This window comes from Chroicocephalus ridibundus, chromosome 16 (genome assembly GCF_963924245.1).
Source record: "Chroicocephalus ridibundus chromosome 16, bChrRid1.1, whole genome shotgun sequence".
Lineage (NCBI taxonomy): Eukaryota > Metazoa > Chordata > Aves > Charadriiformes > Laridae > Chroicocephalus > Chroicocephalus ridibundus.
Genome location: NC_086299.1, coordinates 2,601,039 through 2,622,668, shown reverse-complemented (window position 1 = coordinate 2,622,668; position 21,630 = coordinate 2,601,039). Strand labels below are relative to the sequence as shown.

At 56.7% G+C, this 21,630-nt stretch overlaps 1 long non-coding RNA gene across 1 annotated transcript; it reads right to left on the bottom strand.

The window, feature by feature from the left end:
- Window positions 1-15,808: 15,808 nt before the first annotated feature.
- Window positions 15,809-19,003, bottom strand: LOC134524218 (uncharacterized). Its single transcript, XR_010073517.1, has 4 exons — window positions 18,911-19,003; window positions 18,214-18,661; window positions 16,559-16,840; window positions 15,809-16,022 (listed from the first exon to the last, which is right to left on the bottom strand). It is a non-coding gene; the product is annotated as an uncharacterized LOC134524218 (long non-coding RNA).
- Between the last annotated feature and the right edge of the window lie 2,627 nt (window positions 19,004-21,630).

Below are 21,630 nucleotides of genomic sequence, written 5' to 3'. Positions count from 1 at the left end.
GTGCCCAGCGCTGCGCTGCAGATCCCCAGGTAACACCAGGGAACTTTCCCTGGGCAAAGACCATCCAAAAAAAAAGCCCCGAACCCCCTCTCAGTTCCAAAATGTTGTATTCATGGCACGTTCCCGCGTAACCTGTGAGTGTGCCCAGAGTGACGCGCAGATGAGGCCACGTGTAGTTCTTATTACCCGGCACCAGGCGTTCGTTGTTGCGCTACAAAGCTGGGAAAGGACAAAGCGGCGTTCCATGGGAGGCCGTTGTGGGAACATGTGTCTTCTGAGAGTTAAACAGAGGAACAGAAACAGCTCTCGATGGAGCTGCTGTTTTCCCCCCGGGGAGCAGAGGGATGTAGCACCGGGGGGTCACCGCCGGCACAGCAGGAGCAGAGGCTCTGTGCGGGGCTGCCATGGGGACCCTCTGCTCCGCCGGCAGGTTGTGCTGCCCTTGGATTTAGCTCCGATCCGCCAGGTCAGCAGAGGAAAGCTCTGAGCTGCTGCAGCGGGATGCTCCGGGATGCTCCCGCAGGGCTGGGCTGGCTCCCAGTGGGGTGGGATGGAGCCCCGAGGCCGTGCCCCCGGCTGGACCGCTGCCGGCTGCTGGCACAGGAGCACAGGGGCCCGGGGGTGAAAACCTCCTCCGCTCCTCAAACAGAAAATGAATGCTGGTTCCCCTCTCCTCGGCATTAATCTCTGTCCCTCCTGGGAAATTACGGCACGATAAATCTTTATTTCTCATGATGGCTTGCCAGCTTTAATAACAGTTTTGCCGGGGACAGGAGAAGCCGGAGCCAGAGCCCGGGCTGGAGGATGCTCCACTCCTGCGAACACCGACGGGCCAGGACTGATTTATCCTCCTTCCCCGAATCCTGTTTGTCCAGCTGTCGTACAGGGCCAAGTGAATAACTGTTTCCTCAGTAAATTTAGCCTCCTCTTAATCTCCGGGCATCCACGATTTCCTGGAATTTATTTGCTACCCAAATGGAGCTGGGTGGCGAGAGATGTAGGTCTTGAGCCGCCCCCTGTGCAAGGATGCCCACCTCGCTCTTGCACCCGCAGATGTGGGAAGAAGAGCCGGTCCCCGCTGGGTGCTCCGGAGCATCATCCCGCCATGGCCCCGGCACGGCAGCTGCCCGGGATACCCCCGCTGACAGCGGGATGCAGGATGCGGGATGCTCTGCCGGGTAACAGCAATACCCGCATCCCGTCCCGCCGGCGGCTGGCAGGAAAACCCGTTGCATTGCAGCACCTCGAAAGGGCTGCTCAGTCGCTTCTTTTCCTTGAGTGTATGAATATTGCGGTGCCAGGGATTTTTATTGTTTTCTAACTCAATACAAACCATTTGTAGAGCGGCGTATAAGAAAAATTGAATTTGTTCTTAGTTCCCACGGTATCCGAGCGGCGAATGTGAATAATTGTGTTTTCCCTTATTTGTGGAAGTAACTGAATGGCCAAATGCAATTCCTTCTGGAAATTCTGCTGCGATGCAGAGGCCAGCGTCAGCCCCCAATCAGTTTTCTCCGAACCAGGGTGGCCAGTGGCCAGTGGCTCTCGGTGGCCACCAGGATGCTCAAAGGCTGTCTGTCTCCCCTGCTGTTCCTCCCCTCTGAGCAGGAGGATGGGTTGGGAATTTGTGCCCAACGAAAACACGGCCCACAGACGAGGAAGACGACAGAAAGATGCTGTGCAGGGAGAAAGGAGCTGTTGCACCTCATCCCCGGGGCCGCGAGAGCCGGTGCGTGGGGCTGCCGCGCATCCCCTCCCCGGGCATCCCGCCGAGCCGGCACTGGGCTGGCAGGCTCCGCACCTCCCTTCCCACCCGCCCGACGGCATTTTCGGGGAAATGCTGCCAGATAAATAACCCCCAAAATGGAGATGCTGCCCCTGTGACCGGGCCGCTCCTGCAGCCACCCATATGGTGGTTGTAATGGCTTAAAGCGGGTCCCGTAATGGACGGAGAAAAATGAGCACAGGGACTCCACGGCCAAGGCTGCGGCCGGGGCTGCTCCGTTCAGCCCCACAATCCCGCGGCACGACGGCATCCACCGGGGCGAGTGTCAAATGTTTTAACAGGGAGTTACTATAGAAACTATCTCAACTCTTCTTTCTGTGCAGCCTCGTTGCTACTAATAAATAGCCTCATTATTTTGCAAAAAAAGTGCTTTGGAAACCAGCAGCACCACAGTTCAGGCCAATACAAAATTAATGATCGAAAATAGTGGGGCCATTTTTTTCCTGCGCCATAAAAAACGGGGAGGCCGGGGCTTCCATTAGGGAGAGTTATGGCTCATTTCTTCGCTTTTGCTGTATTTATGTTTTATGTATTCAAAAGTGATTTCAGCCACTATCACAAATTACCGATTCCCACATTACATTAAAGGTCTGTGAAGAGGAATGGCTCCTGCCTATCAAAATAAAGCAGTAAGTTCCGTGCTGGTGGGAAGCAGCCCCGGCTCCAGCGGTCCCGGCTCCTCCCTGCCACTTGCCCGCCCGGTGGCTCGGGCGATGCTCCCGGGGGCTGCCGGCCCCACTGGAGCCGGGGGGACTACCAATGCCCAAGGCAACGGCAGCCCCGGTTTCCACGATGGATTTCTCCTCTCTCCGCTGCCCCAGCGGCTGCCTCCGCCTCCCTGCCCGGCTACTTCAAACACATCACTTCCATTTCGTTTCAAACGTGCTCTTCCCGGTGCCCAGAGCAGCCCAGGGGAGGACAGTTAAAAATAATAACAGGAATAACGCGACCCTCCAGAGAGGCGTTAAAACACACGTCGCTCTTTGTATATTAATAGCTCCTGCTGTTGATCACTTTTATTGCTGTTTCTCTCCCGGCTGGCAGAGTGCTCCGGCCACGCGGGGCTGGAGCGGGGCTCGGGGCTGTGCTGGGGACGGGACAGGCTTTCAGGGTTGGCCCTGGGTTCTTGGGTGTTTGTGGACATCAGCCCTCTGACGGGCTGGACGCCGTCACCATCCCCTCGTACGCACCCGAATCGCACCGAGAAAATCCATCCCTCGCCAATCCCTGCGGCCCTGGAGGCTCCCACGGCCTCCCCCGCATCTGGAAGAGCTGCCCTGCCTCGGGCGGTGGGATCCAGCTCGCTTGTGCCATTGGGAAAACCTCCGGATCTGGGCATCAAAAGCTGGAGCATTTTGCCGGCACAGCCAGGCTTCGCTTTGTTACAAACACCACCCGAATTACCTTAACCCCATGCAGTCGTACAGGCAGCTCAGCCCCCAGTCACTCTTGTAAGGGAAAACGGAGCGTTTTTAGGGGCAAGCTCCCCAGGCAGCTCCCAGCCCGTGCATTTTGCTGGCAGATGGCTCTTGCCGTGCAAAACCTTCCATGGGAAGCGTTGCGTTTTCACTCCTCGCGTTTTGCTCTGCCCTGCCAGCGGCTGCCAGGCTCTGACGTTGCAAAATTGAATGTTGTAATTCATGGATCCGAGAGGCAAATATTGCCCAGGAGAAGATGAGCTGGATATTTGCCTCAAGGGAGGCTGGAAGCTGATCGCCCCCACACCAAGCCACCAGCGCTGTAGTGCCTTGCCGTGCACCTCCCCCTGCAGGCATCTCGTCCCTGCTGCCGGTTCGCGAAACCTTTCGCAGCCACAGTTTTCTCTCCTTCACCCAGTAAAAGCTGGACGTCATTGTTTATATTCTCATGCCATGTCTCTATATGTCGGCATTTTTGTAAAGATCTGAAAGCAAACTAGAATTGATCACACTGGTTTGCCCCTGGCATGAATCACCACATACAAATAGGAAATACAGCTCTCCACGGCTCCTCTTGGAGATCACGTTAATGACTTTCCATGGTGCAGACCCAACATCTCGATGGGAGGCAGCCAGGCATCAGAGAAAATGATGGGGAATATAATGAATCATTTGTCTTCCCTGCAGAAGGAAGAGTGGCAGCGGAAAAAAACAGACCCTTAACTCTTCAACAGCCAGCGGCGGCTGCTGCTCGTGTTCCCGGGGCCCCGATGGACAGGGAAAAGGGGGGAGGAGGAGCACGGCAGACAGATGAGAGAGGCCATTACCACACTGGCATGCTTGCACTGGTTAAAATGGATGCAGGCTTGCTCTCCAGAATAGCCTGGTTGTCAGCAATTGCTTATTTTGCTGTTAACAATATAAGGCCGCTCATGGAAAAGGATTTAACTTTCTCGATAGTGGTAATGAAGTGGATGTGGCTTCGTGTGCAGCATCCTTCATCTGAGGGTCCCGGGGACGCTGGAGCCACCTGGAGAGCTGTGCCTCCAACACGGGGCGGAAGGAGCCGCATCTGCCAGGAGAGAGCTGAGAAATGAAGGGGAGGAAAATCCCAGCCCCAGCCCATGGATGCTGCCTGGCCCATGGATGCTGCCCCAGCCCATGGATGCTGCCCAGCCCATGGATGCTGCCCCAGCCCATGGATGCTGCCCAGCCCATGGATGCTGCCCCAGCCCCAGGATGCTGCCCCAGCCCATGGATGCTGCCCGGCCCATGGATGCTGCCCCAGCCCACGGATGCTGCCCAGCCCATGGATGCTGCCCCAGCCCATGGATGCTGCCCAGCCCATGGATGCTGCCCGGCCCATGGATGCTGCCCCAGCCCATGGATGCTGCCCGGCCCATGGATGCTGCCCCAGCCCCAGGATGCTGCCCCAGCCCCGGGATGCTGCCCCAGCCCATGGATGCTGCCTGGCCCATGGATGCTGCCCGGCCCCATCGCTGCCTCTCCCCAACCTGGCTCTGGGAAGCCGCTCCCCGATGCCATGGGCTTCATTGCCCAACTTTTGAGCTTCGTTGCCCCGAGGGATGTCCCTGCCTGCTGCTGCCCACCCTGCCTGCTCCCCACTCTGCCGCCAAACTGGGCGTACAAGGCAGGTTCGGCAACACCGGCGACAGCTTCGGGCATGTGAATGGGGCCCCTGCGTGGTTACGCCTGCGATAGAAAAGGGCACGAGCCTTAACAGCCTTGCACTCAGGGATGCAGTGACATGCGGCTAAATTAGATTTGCTCGGTGTTCTCAGCACCAGCCCCCTAATTACTGGCGGTGAAAGAGTGATTTTTACGCAGCAGCACCGGCAGCTTCATTATATTGGGTTTGACCTTTCCTTTATTGGACAACACAAGGGAAGGCACAGGTGAAAGAAAGACGAGGGGCGGGGAGCGGGGGGAGCGCAGAGGTGCCGCATCTGGCCAAGCTGGGCGCCCTCGTGATGAAGGATGAGGAGGGTCCGAGGGGGCGAGACCGGGGTGACCAATCCAAAATCACATGGTCAAATTTCATTACAGAAATCTGCTAAAATTTCTCCAGTTGTATTAATACATTTGATATATATTATATGTAATATTTAATATATATTATGTTATAGTATATATTATATTATATTATTATATATTATATTTAATATATTTTGTAAGTAGTGCTTTTTGAACGGCAAGGGAAGCATGGAGCACGAGGAACCATACCATTAGCCGTGACCACCAACAAATGACTTTGGTCTAATTAGGGCACGGAGGGGTGTCCCCAAAGGCAGACCCCAGGCAGGGCTGGCTGGTCCCCCCTCCCCGAGCGAGCGTGGGGTGGGCAGGCTGCGACAGAACAGTCTTCCTTTCTTTTAATTTAACAATGCGGCACAAAAAAATCTGTTAGGATTTTACTCGCTACCAATTAAACTGATGCGGGGGAGGGAGAGCCTGGAGCGAGTCCGTGCCAAACAGCGTGTCTGAGCTCCTGGAACGGGGGGGTTTCTCGCTGTGACCTGGATAGACGGAGAAGGGGGTCGTTTACCTGCCCGCCTGGGGTTGTGTCTGCAGAACGAGCACCCAGAGGCTGCTTTTCGGGTCACTTCTGCCTCCGCTGGCAGAGGTGGGGGTTGGTGACGGCCATCCCCAGCACGGGGGACGACCGGCCTGTCGGGGGCCGCAAACTTTCCGAGGGTGCCCGAACCGCTGACGGCTGGGAATAAATTACCAGCTCCCATTTAATCAACTCTGCTCGTTGCTTCCCGTTGAGTGAATTAAAAAGCTTTCAGCGGCACATACAAATTGCGGTCCAGACTCGCGACTGATAAATGTTCCTTTTGAACTTTAGCACAATAGGGGAGCTGATTAAACTTTTAACATTTTTAAACATATAATTTATTTAAAATGTATTAGCTGAAAAAAAAAAAGAGAGCGGAAGACTTTTTTCTGTATTATTTTCCTAAGAGGAGTCGACGTTAGGGATAGATAAGGTACCACGGTGAGCTTGGCTCTGATGTTCCCATTCAACTCGAGACCCACAGCTCGGGCTGAAATTGCCGACTTTCAGCGAAAGCTGGGGCTCGGCCGGGGCAGGAATTTCCCTGGCAGTTTGGCAGCGTTCCCCCACCCGGCAGTGCGCAGGCGGCAGCATCCCCGCGCCGCAGCTCTTGGGGCAGGGCCCCAACGGCAGCGATGCGCCTCGCAAGGCAAAATGCAAGTGGCGGCTCCCCTGTCTCTGTCGATTAAGGAATTAAAGTTGTTTCCCTGATCAACCGCTCAAAAAGAGAAATCGTCAACCTCAAGCGATTTCATTAATACGGACGCAATTTTCTTTTTTTTCCTCTTCAATAAAATGTGACTTGTCTTCCTGAAATCCGGTTCAGCGTTTTAACTCGGCTCACGCCGGGATGAGTAAGCCACAGTCACCCTTGAAGCCTGTCGGCACAACTAATATTTGCAATTTAAATGGGGTGAGCACTGGCGGAGCATGAAACGACCGTTACACAGCCAACCACTGCCCGGTGCCGTACGGCCGGGTCTTATCACCCCCGCACATCCCAAGTGGAATTCGCTCGGAACAGCACGGCTTATACACGCTTTACAGCCCAGCGAGCTGTCCGTGATTGTTGTTGTTACCGTAATTACCAAAGGAATTAGTAATGATAAACCGTCGAGAGTTAAAGCACTGGAGGCTAAAGAGCAGTCCGATGCAGCGCAAGGCTGGGAAGCGTTTTCCTAGTGAGGATCCACACACCACTTACCCGGCACGGCAAATGGGAGAGGGCGGAGAGTGCGCAGGGAGCTCGGCTCGGGAAGTGCTCGCAGGACACGTGGAGCTTGGGCTGCCATGGCACTGAGAGGCATAAGTGACTCTTCTGTTCACAAGACCGAAAATCAACGCAAAAAGAAGGAAAAAAGGCCAAGCGTCTGGGCTTGGCAGCTGAATCCTGCCTGCCACGCACCGATAGCAGGGATGGAGCCGTAACTCCCTCCTGGCCAGCTGCTGCGGAGCAAATACCCGCTCCGGCTTGGCACCAGCCCTCGCCAGGAAGCAATGCTTGGGTTTGCTTTTTTCCAGCCACGTTGCTGCCACACGCCAGCGAGCCGACGGCATCGCTTTTACAGTGAGCTCCGGCCAAACCAGGGGCAGGTTTTCCCTGCCGGAGCTCCCCCTCTCCATGAAGCATCGTGCCGGCACAGCCGGCACCTCGCGCTCGGGCAGTTCTCCTCGCCACACGGCTCCTACCTCAGGCAGCAGCCTGAAACCCGGCCTCGCCGTCTTTTTGACAACTTAATCTTTATTTGCTACTGACAACAATATATGTAATTGCAGCCCTTGATGGATCAGATAGAGAGAGCGCTCCAGATCCCGCAAGGAATAAATAAACGGCAATGCGTGGGTCGAGCCCAGTGTGTTTTCACCCCTTCTTGAGAGCGCTGCCAACTCTGCTCCCACGGCAGCAGCGGCGAGAGGGCGATGCTCCTGCCACGCTGTGCTGTGGGCAGTCCCCGAGCCCAGCACCCTCCCGCGGCTTTCTCGCCCACGGAAAATTCACATCAAATTCAGTGGTCACACCGGCTCCCCACACGTCCTGACAGATACCGGCTCTCCAGCGGATTTTGTGCACTTCCATTTTCGGGGATGAGGACCGGGAGCGCAGCGGGATGCTGAGCAATCGCCGCCTCCTGCGAGCCGTCTCATAATCGATACCCCTGCCAACATTGATGCCAATCACTTTAATTCTTGATAAATGACAGGCATAAAACTGAGCTATTGTGTTGCTAAAAGAAATTTAATTAAGGGCGAACAGAAGGGATTCATCACTTGGCAGCGTAGCTGTTGAAGTCGGCTGGTCGTCCAGCCCCCATCAATAGCCTTCCAGCAGCTCGTGCCGGTAACGGCGGGTCCCTGGGCGCTCGCTGCATCCGTCCCGGCTCCCTAAAACCAGCCCATTCCCATCACACGGCTCAGTGTCTCTCGCTGCTGTACAGCCAAGAGGGTCTCCAGCCCCCTCAGCACCCCCCCTCAGCGTCCCCCTGTCAGCATCCCTCCTCAGCATCCCCCTCCCCCAGCATCCCTCCTCATCTTCTTCCCCCTCAGCATCCCCCTCGGCACCCCCCCTGCCAGCATCCGGCCTAGTCATCAGGATGGAAAGTACTATCAAAATTTGTTAAATCACTGTTTTTTATCGATAAAGCATATTGTTGCTCTTCCCTTGCGAGTGAAGGGCACCACCCCTCGCCCTTGCCCCCCTCGCCCCCCCGCGTTCCGGCACATCCCGGCCTTGGGGACTCAGCGTCACGCAGGGCACGGGGGCTGCCACCTTCCCTGGCCGCCTGCAGCCCACCCTGTGGCCGTGGGGCTGCGTGGGTCAGTCCCCCCCCTGCCCGTGCACAGAAATGATTTTTGTCTTGGCTAAGTTTTTAATTACGGGAAGCCGTTTCTTTGGGACATACGCTTATTTATGTCTGATTATTTTTCTTAGCGCATCTGTGACATAGTCAGGGTTTCCTCTGCACGCCCAGGAAGACTTCCTTCGTTAGTTATTAGGTTTCAGCCCCCGAAGAGCAAATTAGGGGACGTGAACATGCAAATGTAACGCTTCTAAACTGATAGCACCAGCGCTTCCTCCGGAGGGGATCAAAGCTGCGGTGACATTCGCCTTCCAACTCTTCGCATTCTGGGGGTGGGGTTTTCTACTGGCTTTAGTTTGGTTTTTTGCACTGGAGAGAGCTAAAAGTAAAACTTCCACAAAAGTTGCTCTTTGTTCTTGCTTGGTTGTGTTTGGTTTGGCTTTTTCCTAAATAGTATTTGCACTGTGCTGACGAAGCCGGCCAGCAGCTGTCAGCCGGAGGGGCTGCGCCTTTTCCAGCCCCTGCTCCAGCCCCGTCCCGGCGATGCTCTGCCCGGTCCCCGTTTGGTGCCGCGGGGGGCGGTGACACGAGCCCGGCTGCCACCGCGAGATGACTGAGCACGAGGGACAGCTTGGGGATGTGCTGGATGGCAGGAACTGCGTGGCCTCACAGATGGCTTCAATTTGGGCCGTAACTTCCCCAAACAAGCCGTTTCCCCCCTTTAAGCCTTTCCAATCCCACCCCTGGGAACTCTGTGGTGGAGCGAGAGGAGGCGATGGAAAGAGCCGCCGGCTGCGCGGGGCTGGCGTTGCAAACCCACCCTCTGCAGCCCAGGCAGGGTCGGGCTCGCGGGGAGACGCCAGCACCCAACATGGGGGGGGGTCGGCTTTAAATCCAAAATAACTCCGCAGGCTCCAGGGAGGAGGGTCGGGCTCCCAGACCAAGGGTTTTTCACACACCGTAGGTTGGCGGTCGGTTCTTCCCACCTGGCAGCGCTGGCACACACCCCTGGTACAGGGCTCTGGGACATGTCCCCAGGCGAAGGGGCAACATCCATCCCAAGGCACCACCCGGGACCGTCCCCCCCGGCCCTCGCGTCCCTCCCCGGCACGGTGGGGGCTCCGCAGGCAGCGATGGCAGGTTTAACCACGACGCTTAAACCGAGGACCTCCAGAGGGCAACAAATGAGGAGGGGAAGGGGAAAAAAAAAAAAGGAGGAAGAACTTTAAATTCTGCACATCGGGAAAGGGATATTTTTAACAAATACTCCATTAACTGCCAGCAGGATTTTATTTTTTTTTTTTTTCTCTTTCTTAGCGTGCAAAATGCTCAGGGAGCTTCAAATGGTGGCAGCTTGGCTCCTCCACTCCCATCTGTGCAACGCTGCCTTCAAATTAACAGCTCCGGCACAGCAGCCCCCACCCTGCCCGGGCCCCCCCGGCTCCGCTCCCAGCATCCTGCATCTTCCTCTGCCCGCAGCTCGGGTCCGCCGGAGGGGTCCGTGCATCCAGCCAGGAGGCGCATGAGCGTGCAGGAACGGGGAGGGGATCATCCTCACCTCGATGTTATTTCTTTATAAGAGAAAAAAAAAACCCAACCCTCTCCGCATCCTGGCCTGGCTGTAAATGAGGTCAGTACCACCGGGACAGTCATCAGCGCAATTACCGCCAGCAATCAGAAGCTGTATCTTCTCCAAAGTGAGCCCAAGAAGTGAAACGAGTCCCGCTGCAATTATTAACCACCCTCGTCAGCAGGGGAGAGGGGAGAAATCCATGGATGGTGGGGCCGTGAGGTGGGGTGGGGTTTCCCTGCGCTCCCGGGAACAGAAACAACAGGGAAACGGTGATGGACCAAGAACCATGGGGGGAATTTTTTGTACACCAGAAAAAAAAAAAAAAAAACACAGAAATTTACCAAACCTCCTTCATCTAAATTACATGGCGCTTCAGAAGATGAAAGATCCCACCGAAACGGGCAGCCCCCAACTTATCAGTCTCTGGGAGGAAATAGGAGCTCGCAGGAGCTGAGCCACCGACGCTTGCAGAGCATCCCTGGTAATGGATTTCATCACTCTTTGCTGCGGATCGGAATAAAACAGCCTTTCCATGCAGAAGAAGAGACGATATTCCATGGGAAACGGGTATTTGCAAAATCATCGGGCAAACCAGCATAAACCCTCCGGACGAGGTGTCGCAAACCCTCAATGTGTCCAGAGACAACACCCCGCAGATGCCGAAGCGCTTGCAGGGTCCGGACCTGCTCCCGGCATTGATGCACCCCACACTCCGGCACTCGGGAATTTCTGCCAAGAAAGGCCCGAGTGCCTTTTCCCTGCCTTATAGCGATTTTTATCCCGGCGCACATCCCCTCGCCTAGAGCTCATCCTGACTTTCGGGGCCGGAGCGACCCGCTGCCTCTCAAAGCATGAGCTTTCCCAGCGGATCTTCCCGCGGCCGCCAGTGACGTGGCTGCCAACGGGAGGGATCCCCACGCTCCCCGGGAAGGGCTGCACGCCGTGCCCCCCCGCCCCAGCATCCCTCCAAGCCCCAGGACCACCCCAGCCCCGCGCCCGCCCCCAGCATCGCTCTGCCGGCAGCTGCCCTCGGAAGGCTCCGTCCCCTGCCCACGCTCATTAACAACGTACTGGAAATGAAAGCGGCGCCCTCTTTTTATATCTAATTGCGGCGGGGAGAATTATAGCTGCTCCGAAACAAATATTTATACTTTCTCTGGATGGCTTTCGGGGGCCCTTGCAGGCAGCGACTGTGGAGGGGAGGCAGCGAGGGGGGGTGGCGCCTATTGGGATGGAAAACGGCGTGTCCCTGCCCTGGAGGTGACCACGTGCCGACCCGTCTTCCTCCCTCAGTAGAACCAAGCGCACGAAGCCCCGTCTGTTACAGTGGGATCAGTGGAATGGCAGTGCCATGGAGAGGTACGGTCCCACCTGCCGCAGGCGACGCCGGGCTCAAGAGAGCGCCGGTGCCGGGGGGCTCAGCCAGCAGAGAGGGCCCTGCACCACCGCATCCTGCATCCCCATGGGCATCTCCATCCCCGGGGACTCCCCAGGTAAATCCTTGGTAAATATTGGGAATCGGAGTGGGGGATAATAAGGAACTCCAATAAACTCCCCGCCAGCAGCAGCTGTTAGTTCATGTACCACCCCCCAGGGCTGTAAATGCCCTTGGCTGGCTTTCGCCCCGATCCGTGCCAGCCCAGCCTCTGCTAATAAGTAATTAGGAGATAATTAACATTTGTAGCATACAGCGAGAAACATCTGGGCCTGATAACGTATGAGGAGCCTTCCAGGGTGATTAATGGAGTCCGGAGGAAGGAGAGCTGCGGGTGGCTCGGCAGAGCATCGTGCTGGCGGGGATGGGCTGGGGACGAGGGGACGGGCTGGGACGTCCCAGGGGAGCTCCGGGGACGCCTCTTCCCAGCCTGCTCCCAAGCGAGGGAAGCAGCGACGTGCCCCCGGGAAAAGGGTTTCTCAATCAGGAGCCGATCGCTCAGAAGCGACCCAGAGTCGGAGGAAAAACAGAGGGCATTTGGTGGAGCTGGAATTTATTTCGTATGACTCCTACTTAATTAAGTACTTCATTTGCATAACCTTGTGCAGTTACTCATTTCTGTCATCGCGAAATTCAGCCATGTGCAAACAGTTAGCAAAAATAACAGACATAACTCAAACTTATGTTTGTTGTAAAAATGGTTTTACACGATGCGGTTAAATGGGCCTGACGTACAGCCCAGAACCGGCTTCCCTTCCCATTTAAAGGCAGGAATAAATCTCCGCATTGATTTCTGGGGAAATTATTTTGGGTTTTGCTCGGCTCTATCGACTCCCCTTCGGCAGATTTCCCTTTCTGTCTGGTTGTGCCGCAGCGAAGCTTTGCAGAGGAAGGGGAGCCGTCGGGCTCCCCACAACCGCTCACACATTTATTTCCCTGTAAATTAGCAAAAGGCCGAGCTGAGGCGTCCCTAGGGCCTGACGTAACCTTATTAAACCTTTTCCTTGCTCTTAAAGGTTACCTGTGTTCAGGTCTCTCCAGCCTTTTAACCAGCAGCATGCGTGTTGAATAATGAAGAAGCCAAAACTACACACGTGCGCATACAGATAATATATTTTTAGGGCTGCTCTGACCTTCTGCAGCTTGCTGCTGTCCTCCCCGTGTGACACCGGGAGAAATATCCCCGGTGACGCTGGGTGGTGGCTGGCGAGTGGCCTGGGAGCGAGCAGCACGGCGCGGTGCCGCGCGGGCATGCCGGGACGGACGGCACAGCCGGGAGGGCCGAGCGCCGCGGGAGGCTTGGCAAACCCCGGTGACATTTCCCAGCGTGACATTAATAAAGGTGGGCTTGAGCGACGAAGGGAGAGCTGGGGGAGAAGCCAGAGCGTCCCTGGGGGACTCTGGAGTCTGCTGGATCCTGCCTTGCTTTTTCCTTTTCTCGCCCGTGACGGAGCGATGCTTAAAAGCGCGGTGGCAGCCGCCTGTCCCCGGGCTGCAGCGCGTGGCTCCAGCGCGTCCCCGCGCTCACTTCGCTGGTGCCCGGGCCCCCCCCGCTGCCCACCGCCGTGGGCGAGCAGCCCGGACCCAGCCAGGCACCTCCCGGGCACCCGCGTCCACGGCAGCTGCCCAAGGACTCCCCGTCTCACCGATCGCCGCTGCAGCCGAGCCCTCCCCCGGCTTCTCACGGCAAAAAAGCCCAGGTGGGGAGAAGCATCCTCGCAGGCAGGAGCTTTTCGCTGGCATCTGAAGGTTTCAGAGGCGTTTGAAAAGTCTGAAGCACGCATAGGTGCAGTTTACTACTCTCTTTGCCTCCCCTGGGCGGCTGCGGCATCGCCGCTGAGCCGGGAGGTGGGGGGGGTTATTTCCAGGCAGCCAAACGGCAGCCCCCCGAGTCAACTCACTCTCGGATGCACTCGCACGGAAAACTCATTTAACCGTGCCCTGCGAGGCCCCTGGAAGCGGCCGAGCCCGGGATGCCCCGATGCGCAGCCGGGGCTGCTCGCCGCACAGGGGGCCGCTGCTCTTAATTCCCTCGTTAGCAATATTAGCACAGAGCAGCGAACCCCCCCCCCTACGTGGACTCCTCTGCCGGGGCACCATCCCCGGGAACACGCACCCTCCTGTCTTACAGCGGGGAAAGAACAACTCAAAAGGCCTAAAAATACCCGGGAAGGTAAATGCATTAACCTTATCTTGATCCCAGGGTGTAATTACATAAAGCCTGGCTCCCAAGTAAATTAGTACATTAATAACAATTTTGCTCCTGTAATTATTATCATTTCTTAGATCTCTCAGCTATTTGCTAATTCAGCCGTGCACAAGGACATTGCCACCACCAAACCTGCCACTGCCTGTGACGGCCAAACCGCTCTCCGCAACGCACAAGCTTTTGGGAAACTTTTTTTGGGACTACAAAAGCTATTCATAGTTTAAATAAAGATGCTACAAACAAATCAACCTGACTCCCATCCCGCAACAGGGCCGGTCCCCACCTGAAGACAAGCCCTTCTGCTGGCCCAGCTCCCCGGGGCGCCGGGGATCAGCTCCCATGGGCGAGAATAACTCGCAGGAGCCGCAGAGCCGGGGGAACACACCAGCGCTTAGCGACGCACTGAGCAAAGGGACATCGGCTGTGACAAGCGAACATACAGCTGGGGAGGGGGATGATGCTTCTCCTGAGGTGCAGACGCCGATTGCAAGGAGAGGTGCTGGGAATTCCTCCCAGACGGCCCAGGGAAAAACCCTTGTCCGTCGAGCTGTTTGTCCCCTCCCTCCCGGGGCGGTGGGGACGGGTCCCAAGCCCAGCACGTTACAGGCAAAGCAGAGGAGCTGCGGCAGCGCCAGCACACCAGGACCAAAGATTTGCGGGAGGGAAGCCCCTGCTCGGCTTTGGGGGTCTCCAGCTGCAGCCTGTTGGGTGATGGGTGCTTGAGCATCACCAGCAGCCCCAGGCTCCGGCTCTGTGCGGCTCCTCATCCTGTCCCATCCCATCCCATCCCATCCCATCCCATCCCATCCCACCCCCTTCCATCCCAGCCGCTGTAGAGCCCCTGGATGCTCGGGGCCCCCCCAGACCCCCCGAGAGGGTGCCACTCCATCGGCTCCGGAGGAGGAAGGAGCATCCACTCGGATCTCCATGGAAACCCGCACCGAGCGGCGGGGAAGGCTTTAATTTGAAGTGCTGATTTGGCTGAGACCCTGGGAGCAATCGGCAGGAGATGAGCTGCATTAAGAAGCAGCAGGGGTGGGATGCTTCTCCGAAAATGGGTGCCAAAAGAGTAGCTGATACCATTAGGCTTGAAAACCTGCTTCCGAAAGGCAGGGAGCCGAGCTGGGCCAGCCCGTCACAGCGAAGGATTTATTTAGTTCATTTGGCCCCTTTTTCCTATGCGCAAATTACCCATGAAAAGATTTTAATTATTTTTTTTTTTCTTTCTGAATTTGTTCATTAATTTGAAGCGAGGGGCAGATGGTCCGCGCAGGCAGAGCTCAGAGCATCCTCCGGCACGCACTGCGGGTGGGGACAAACGCCACCGCTGTCCCCACGCCGCGGGGACCTCAGCCACCCGTCCACCAGCCCGGCAAAACACCCCAGGTCTGGAAAACCGTTTCCCGAGAAACACGCAGGCCTCCAGTTTTGGGGCAGGGATCCCAGGGGCCAAAATGCCAGCGCCAGCTGCATCCCCATCTTCCGCCACCAAGAGCTGGCGGGGCTCGCCCAGGAGGAGGTGAGGTGAATTATTTCCAGTCTGCCAGTGCTGGAGTTAATGACCAGCAATTAACTGGGATGGGATGGGATGGGATGGGACGGGATGGGACGAGGTGGGATGGGACGAGGTGGGATGGGATGGGATGGGACAGGAAGGGATGAGGAGCCGCACAGAGCCGGAGCCTGGGGGCACTGGTGATGCTCAAGCACCCATCACCCAACGGGCTCCAGCTGGAGACCCCCACAGCGGAGCAGGGGCTTCCCTCCCGCAGATCTGGGGGGGCTCCGGGATGGCACCGGGGGCAGGGGGAGCCCAGGCAGAGACCCCCCACCTGCAGCTGACACCCAGGCAGCCAGGCGAGGGCTGGCAGCGGGTAATCCCGGCATTATCCCTCGGCAGCAGATGCAAATGTTAACCTCCGTCCCAAGGGGAGCCTAAACCCGTGCTGACGGCAGAGGACAGCTTTTGTGATCAATTCTCTTTTACAGCCTTTCTCCAGCAAAGCGGGTGTAACGGCAGGGCACTGCTGTTCCCGGCACCCCGGGTGACGACGTGTCAGATGCCAAGAGGTGACTCACCAGAAATTCTGAGAGATTTCCAGCCGTAAAAGCGAAGCCTGGCCCATCCAGTGCACGATGGATAACCACATGTGCTGTAACTCTGGGTAGCAAGGGTAGGGTTTCAGCGAACTTGCAGGTCTGGCCTTTCCATAGAGAGGAGACACCTTTTAGGGAGAAAATACAAAGCATGGAAGTATAAAAAGCTCCATGATAGACGGCGATGCACAGTAAAACTAGCGGAGACCCAGCCTAGCCCTCTGGCATCTCCCGTCCCTGTCTCCCTCTCCATGTGTATTTTGGAGATCAACAGAAGGCCGTAGCCTCCCAGGCTTTTATTCCAGGACTTTTCATTTAATTTAATTATTGAAGTATGTTTCCCCCGAGATAAGATCTGCGTGACATTTGATAAGCCGTACCTCCTGGCACAGTCCACTCTCACGCACCAGCTACCAGCCGAATAGATTTACCGTCACTAATAAACGGGTCTTATTGCAAACAACATCCCCGGGAGGAGCCTTGGGGCATCTCCATCGAACACTTCCCGGATGAGCAGGAAGAGGGGCGACCAGCCGCAGGAAAGCAGGGCAAGAATCCAGCGTCAGTCCGGGCTGGGAGGTGATGAACGGCTGTCAGTGCTTGGCCCGTTGCATCCCTAAAATCAAGGTTTCTAAGCATGAATTCGGGGCACAGCCTGCCGTACCTCCTTTGGCGCCTCCACGCCGGGGTCCCACCAACAACCAAGTGATCTGGTCTCGCTCCCACGAATGCCATCCGACGGGAGCTGCTGCAGGAGCAGGAGTCGTCCTGCCTGAGGTGCCTTCCATCGCCTACAGCAGCCACAGAGTTTAGTGGAAAAGCTTAAGAGTATTTGGAAATAACAGGCAAACGCTCCGTGCCTTTGACTTTCACTAAGGTGGACGCCGCGTCCCGCCTCTGCACAATAAATTAACGCAAAGCCTCCGTTCTCCACCAAATGTCAAGCCTGGGACAGAAAGAAGGGAAATTATTTTGAAACACCCAGCAGTTTATAAATGCTACACATTTCTGATTATGCCGCTCAAATTACCATCAAAAACTACTCCGCCCTTAAGCATTGGTCTGTACCGCACAGAGCAGCCCCTTCACCCCACGGCTGCGGAAAGGCCCATCAGAGACCCCAAAAATCCCCCGGAGCATTGTGAACTCGACTTCAACCCGGGCTGGGGATGAGCACCACAGGGAAGCAGCCGACATTTCTCCCGGTGGATTTTGCAGTGTATTTGTGAGGATCGGGACCCCCTCGCTCCGGGTCCGGCTGCTCCAGCCCCGGCTGCCGAGAGGCTGCCCAGGAGCATCCAGCTGCCCCCAGGCAGAGCCCACCGGGGTAGGACATTCCAGCTCGGAGACGGAGGAATGGCTCCCGTCACCCTCCTCCCAAGAGGACCTGGTTAGAGAGCGAGGACGTGTTTTGAAAATGCCCTTCACATCTCATCCATCCCGGCTGGATGGGAGCGCAGCAGCCGCGGCTCGGAGGCTTTTCATCTCCTCTGCCAGCCCTCCTTTCTGCCGGAGCCGCTAATAAAATGCATTTCCTACAGCCATTGTTTCACTTATGGAACCTTCAGCCTGGTTTTGATTGAGTGCACTTAATATAGTTGCTCTTGTAGAAAGGATTTTGAGCCTGGTATTTGACAGCCTTGATCTTAAAGAAATCCATTAAGAGCAGCTTTATCTCTGGGTTTTCTAACCATTAAATCAGGTTTTTATCAAGTCGGTGGCGTGCTTTCAGGAAGACATGTGGGAGAAATGGGGAATAAACCTCCCGAACTCCGGCACTGCCACTGCTGCGCCATATTTGGGCCACGTGTTAATCACCGAAAGGGGATTTTTCTCTGCGGAAGAACATCTTACACCTCCCTTTGGAGAAGTGCAGGGCCTGAACTTCCAGAGGACAAGAGAGAAGTGTAATTGGCCTCATAAATATTCCTTAGCACATTCCCTCTGGAAGGTGAGCACCAGGAATCGCATCTGGCTTCAGCCACCGGACATCCACTGGTCCCGGTGCCAGCAGCCGCAGCGACTCCAGGCTCACGTCCTCTTGGAAAAACCTCTCCTTCCTTCCTTCTCAGATAGGAAAATTATCAGTCCTTGAAGACAAAGCTTTTCAAAGGAAGCTGTTTCTAAAAGACAATGTGCCGGGCCCCTCCCTGGGGCGACGTGGTGCCTGGAAAACCAGCCCGAGGAAAGGGGAGGGCAGAGCCCGGGCTCGGCTCGCCTGACCCTGCCAATAGCCCAGAGGGTAGCCCACCACCCGTCTCCGCGGTGCTCTGTCACCTCTGGAGTCATTCGCTTGCCTTAAAGCTAATCCATAATTACCCGCAGCAACTATTTCTTCCCCGTGAAGCCCAGCAGCTCCCCAGAGAAAACTTCTACAGGTTTTTCTGAAACGCTTTCTCTAATACGGAGCGAAGTATTTCAAGTTGCGCCGAAATAAAGGCTGCCAGCGCCCGGCAGCTCCCCCAGTGCCCAGCCGCTCGGCGCGGGCGCAGGCGGGGCGGAAAAGGTCACTTGTCCCACTCATGGCACGAGAACGTCGAGATGGTCTTTGGCAACGCTGGCCGGTGGCTCCCACGCCTTCTCCTTGCTTTCCGGCAGGTTTTCGCGCTCCCCGTGCAGTCAGAGGGACTGTCCCCGAGGAGGGCGATGGGGAGAGCCGGCAGCTGGGGACGCTCTGCCGTCAGCCGAGCCCCCCGAAGAGCTCCTCCGAGGGCAGCCGGGGCCACGGGGCACAGGAGGGCTTTTGCCTTCCCTCGGGCGAAATGCGCTGTTAAATTAAGAAAGGAAGAGATGTGCGGAACCGGAGAGAGGAATTACTGACCCTGCAGCTGGAGATGGTTTGTGCAACCTCATTAAAGGTGACTTGAAAAAAAACAAACAAAGCTGCTGCATCTGCATCTAACATACATAAATGTAAATATCTCTAATATCTATGTGATGTTTTGCATTGCATGCATCGAAGTGAGCAGAGCAGCACTCTGAGAGGTAGAAAAGTCACCTGGAGCTGACAACCCACCACACGGCTCCCACGCAGCCACCAGTGGCCTGGCAGCGGCCATGGCAGTGCCTGTGCTGTGCCGCATCCCGCCCTGTGCCGCAGCGCACGGTGTGCCACATCCCACTGTGTGCTGCATCCCGCAGTGTGCCACATCCCACGCTGTGCCGTATCCCATGGTGTGCCGCATCCCGCCGTGGGCCGCATCCGCGGCCCCTGGATCCCACTGCCCGAGCACTGCCCGACGCGGCGCACGCAGCCGGCAGGTTGAGTTACCGTGTGCCTGCCAAAGACAGAAACTTATAAATTCATCCCAGGTGAATTAAAGCGTTTCATTTAGACTTTTGACCTTTCAAAAGAAAATGAATAATGCATTTCAAAATAAAAACTCATTTCAGACTTGAGAATCAAAACACTTCCAGCTGGAAATGCCAGGGCGATACATTATAACACCAAAGTTTTTTGATCCATTAGGTGGAGAGACTGATCCCTTAACCCTGGGTGCCAGCAGCCGCCCCGAGGGCTGCCCTGCACCCCTTCTCTGGCTCTTAGGGGAATTCACAGGAGTTTTTACGGAGCCAATGGAGCGGTAGATTCCCCCCCGTCGCTGTTCCAAGCATGGCATCAGCCTGCCGGTCACCCCGGGCTCCGGCAGCACCGACAGCCGCACCCGGAGCAGAGACCGTCCGCCAATAAATTCCTAGTGTAACCGTCCTTCCATGTGTCGTTGATTAATTGATAATGAAATTATGTTCCAGGACATAATTGCCCTCTGCCGTGTCCAGAGTGCTCTGCGCAGGGGCTCGTTCAGGAGCTCCCCATGGCTCTGGGCACCGCTCCTTCAGCCTGCAATTAGGCACTGCAGAAGTTAATCAGCTTCAGTAACAGCCCCAGCGCCAGATCGGCCTCTCCCGGCTGCGATCGTGTCCCCGTCGCTTGGCCGACGCCAGCCACAGGCAATGCACGGCTCCATCAGCGGGACCCCGTGTCTGCCCTAAGAAGGTGCCGCACTGCGGGGGGATGACACTGGGCACCTTCCCGGCCCCCTCCCACGCCCAGGGCTCCGGCAGCCGCCCTCCACCGCGGCCAAACCTCACCGGCAGGTTGCAGAAGGGTTTGCTCGATGCTGCAGTGCCACTTTCCAACAAGTCTATCAGCTTTCCATTTGGCAGAGACTCTAAATACTCATTTCAGCTAATAAAGATACCCGGTAACGTCGTATTACGAGGCTGGCGAGCTCCCAGCAAATATTGTGGTGAGCCTTTGTTTAATTAGGGGTTGCTCAGGCAGTCGCAATTTTGTCCTCATAATGGGAAAAACAAGTTGGGTTTAAAAGTTTGAGCCCGAGGAGGACCCTGCTGAAGCCCGGGCATCTCGGGGGCCCATTTCCCAGCCTGAAAGGGCATTTTGCTGCTGTAAGGGCTTTTGCACCCAACTCCGTTTCTTTCTTTTTTTTTTTTTTTTTTTTTAAATTTATTTTCTCATTTCTGCTTGCCATTTTTTAGCAGCTCTGCCCTGCCCCAGGCATAACAGGGCTGGGGGCTGATTTAACTGCTCCCCTGCTGCTGGTCTTGCAATGCCCCCCCAGCCCCTCACCTCCGAGACCCTGGTGTAACCTCCAGAGCTGAGGACCGGGGACCCGGCGGTGCCAGCACAGCTCCCCCGGGAAGGAGCTCAGGCAGCCGTGTGCCAGCATCAGTCCGGGCTTTCTGCCGGCTCCCGCCTCCCCCCGGTCCCGGACGCAGCCCTGGGAAGGCTGTTTGTTCTGAGGATGGGTAAAAGTTCAGCCGCCGCAGCAGCGGAGCCGCGACAGCCCCCGTCTGGGTAAGCAAATGAATTTTGATGGGTTTTCCACCCACCCTGCTCAGGCTGGGAAATGCCAGCGCTGGCCGGCAAAGCTCCCGGGGAGCAGCCCATGGAGGGAGCGGGAGCCATCCCCATCACCTCCCCGCAGGGCAGCCGCAGCCGGGGAGGGCAGAGAAAGGTGCCGAAGCGGCACCGCAGCACGTGCCGGCATCGCTCCATGTTCTCGGCATCGCTCCCAGCTGACGGAAGCCCATATCCCACGGTGCCGGGGCAGCTGGTGCCGTGCTGGGTGCCTTCAAGCAACCGCTACAAACCCCACCGGGACACAGACGCCCGGAGAGGCAAAGCATGAGCAGAACCAAAGGGGGCCGTGGAAAGCCTTCGGGGGCTGGTTGAAGTGCCTGGGAGTGATGCGGAGCATCCCTGCCCTCACCTCCAGACAATTCAGTACCTGCTGCTACATGAGCTCAAAGAGCCGCTGCGGAGCCTCGGGAGCCCAGCCGGATCCACCGGCACCAGCACCCACCAGCCACCCAGGAGCCCGCGGAGGCGAGAGGCAGATTGAAGAGACTGAGGCTGCCCAAGGCAGAGCATCAGCGATGCTCCGGTCCCCGAAGGGTCGCGCCTGCTCTGAGAGGGCACAGCGGTCCCGAGAGTTATTGAAACCCCGGGATGCGCTTCCCCATCTTTTCCCTGTGCGCTGCGGTGATGAGATGCGAGACGAGATTTTTAGGGTGAATTAATTATATCATTACTGGAATCCAATGTTCTTCCTGACATGAATGAAATGGGAAGAGAAGAACAGGTTGCATGCGAGGCACGCGGTCCTACAAGTTTATTGTCATTAGCGGGGACAACTTCATTAACAAGCGTGAACCCAAGGAGCGGCCCCATCCCAGCCCCTGCCTGGCAGAGCTGGGGGGGGGGCAGACGCT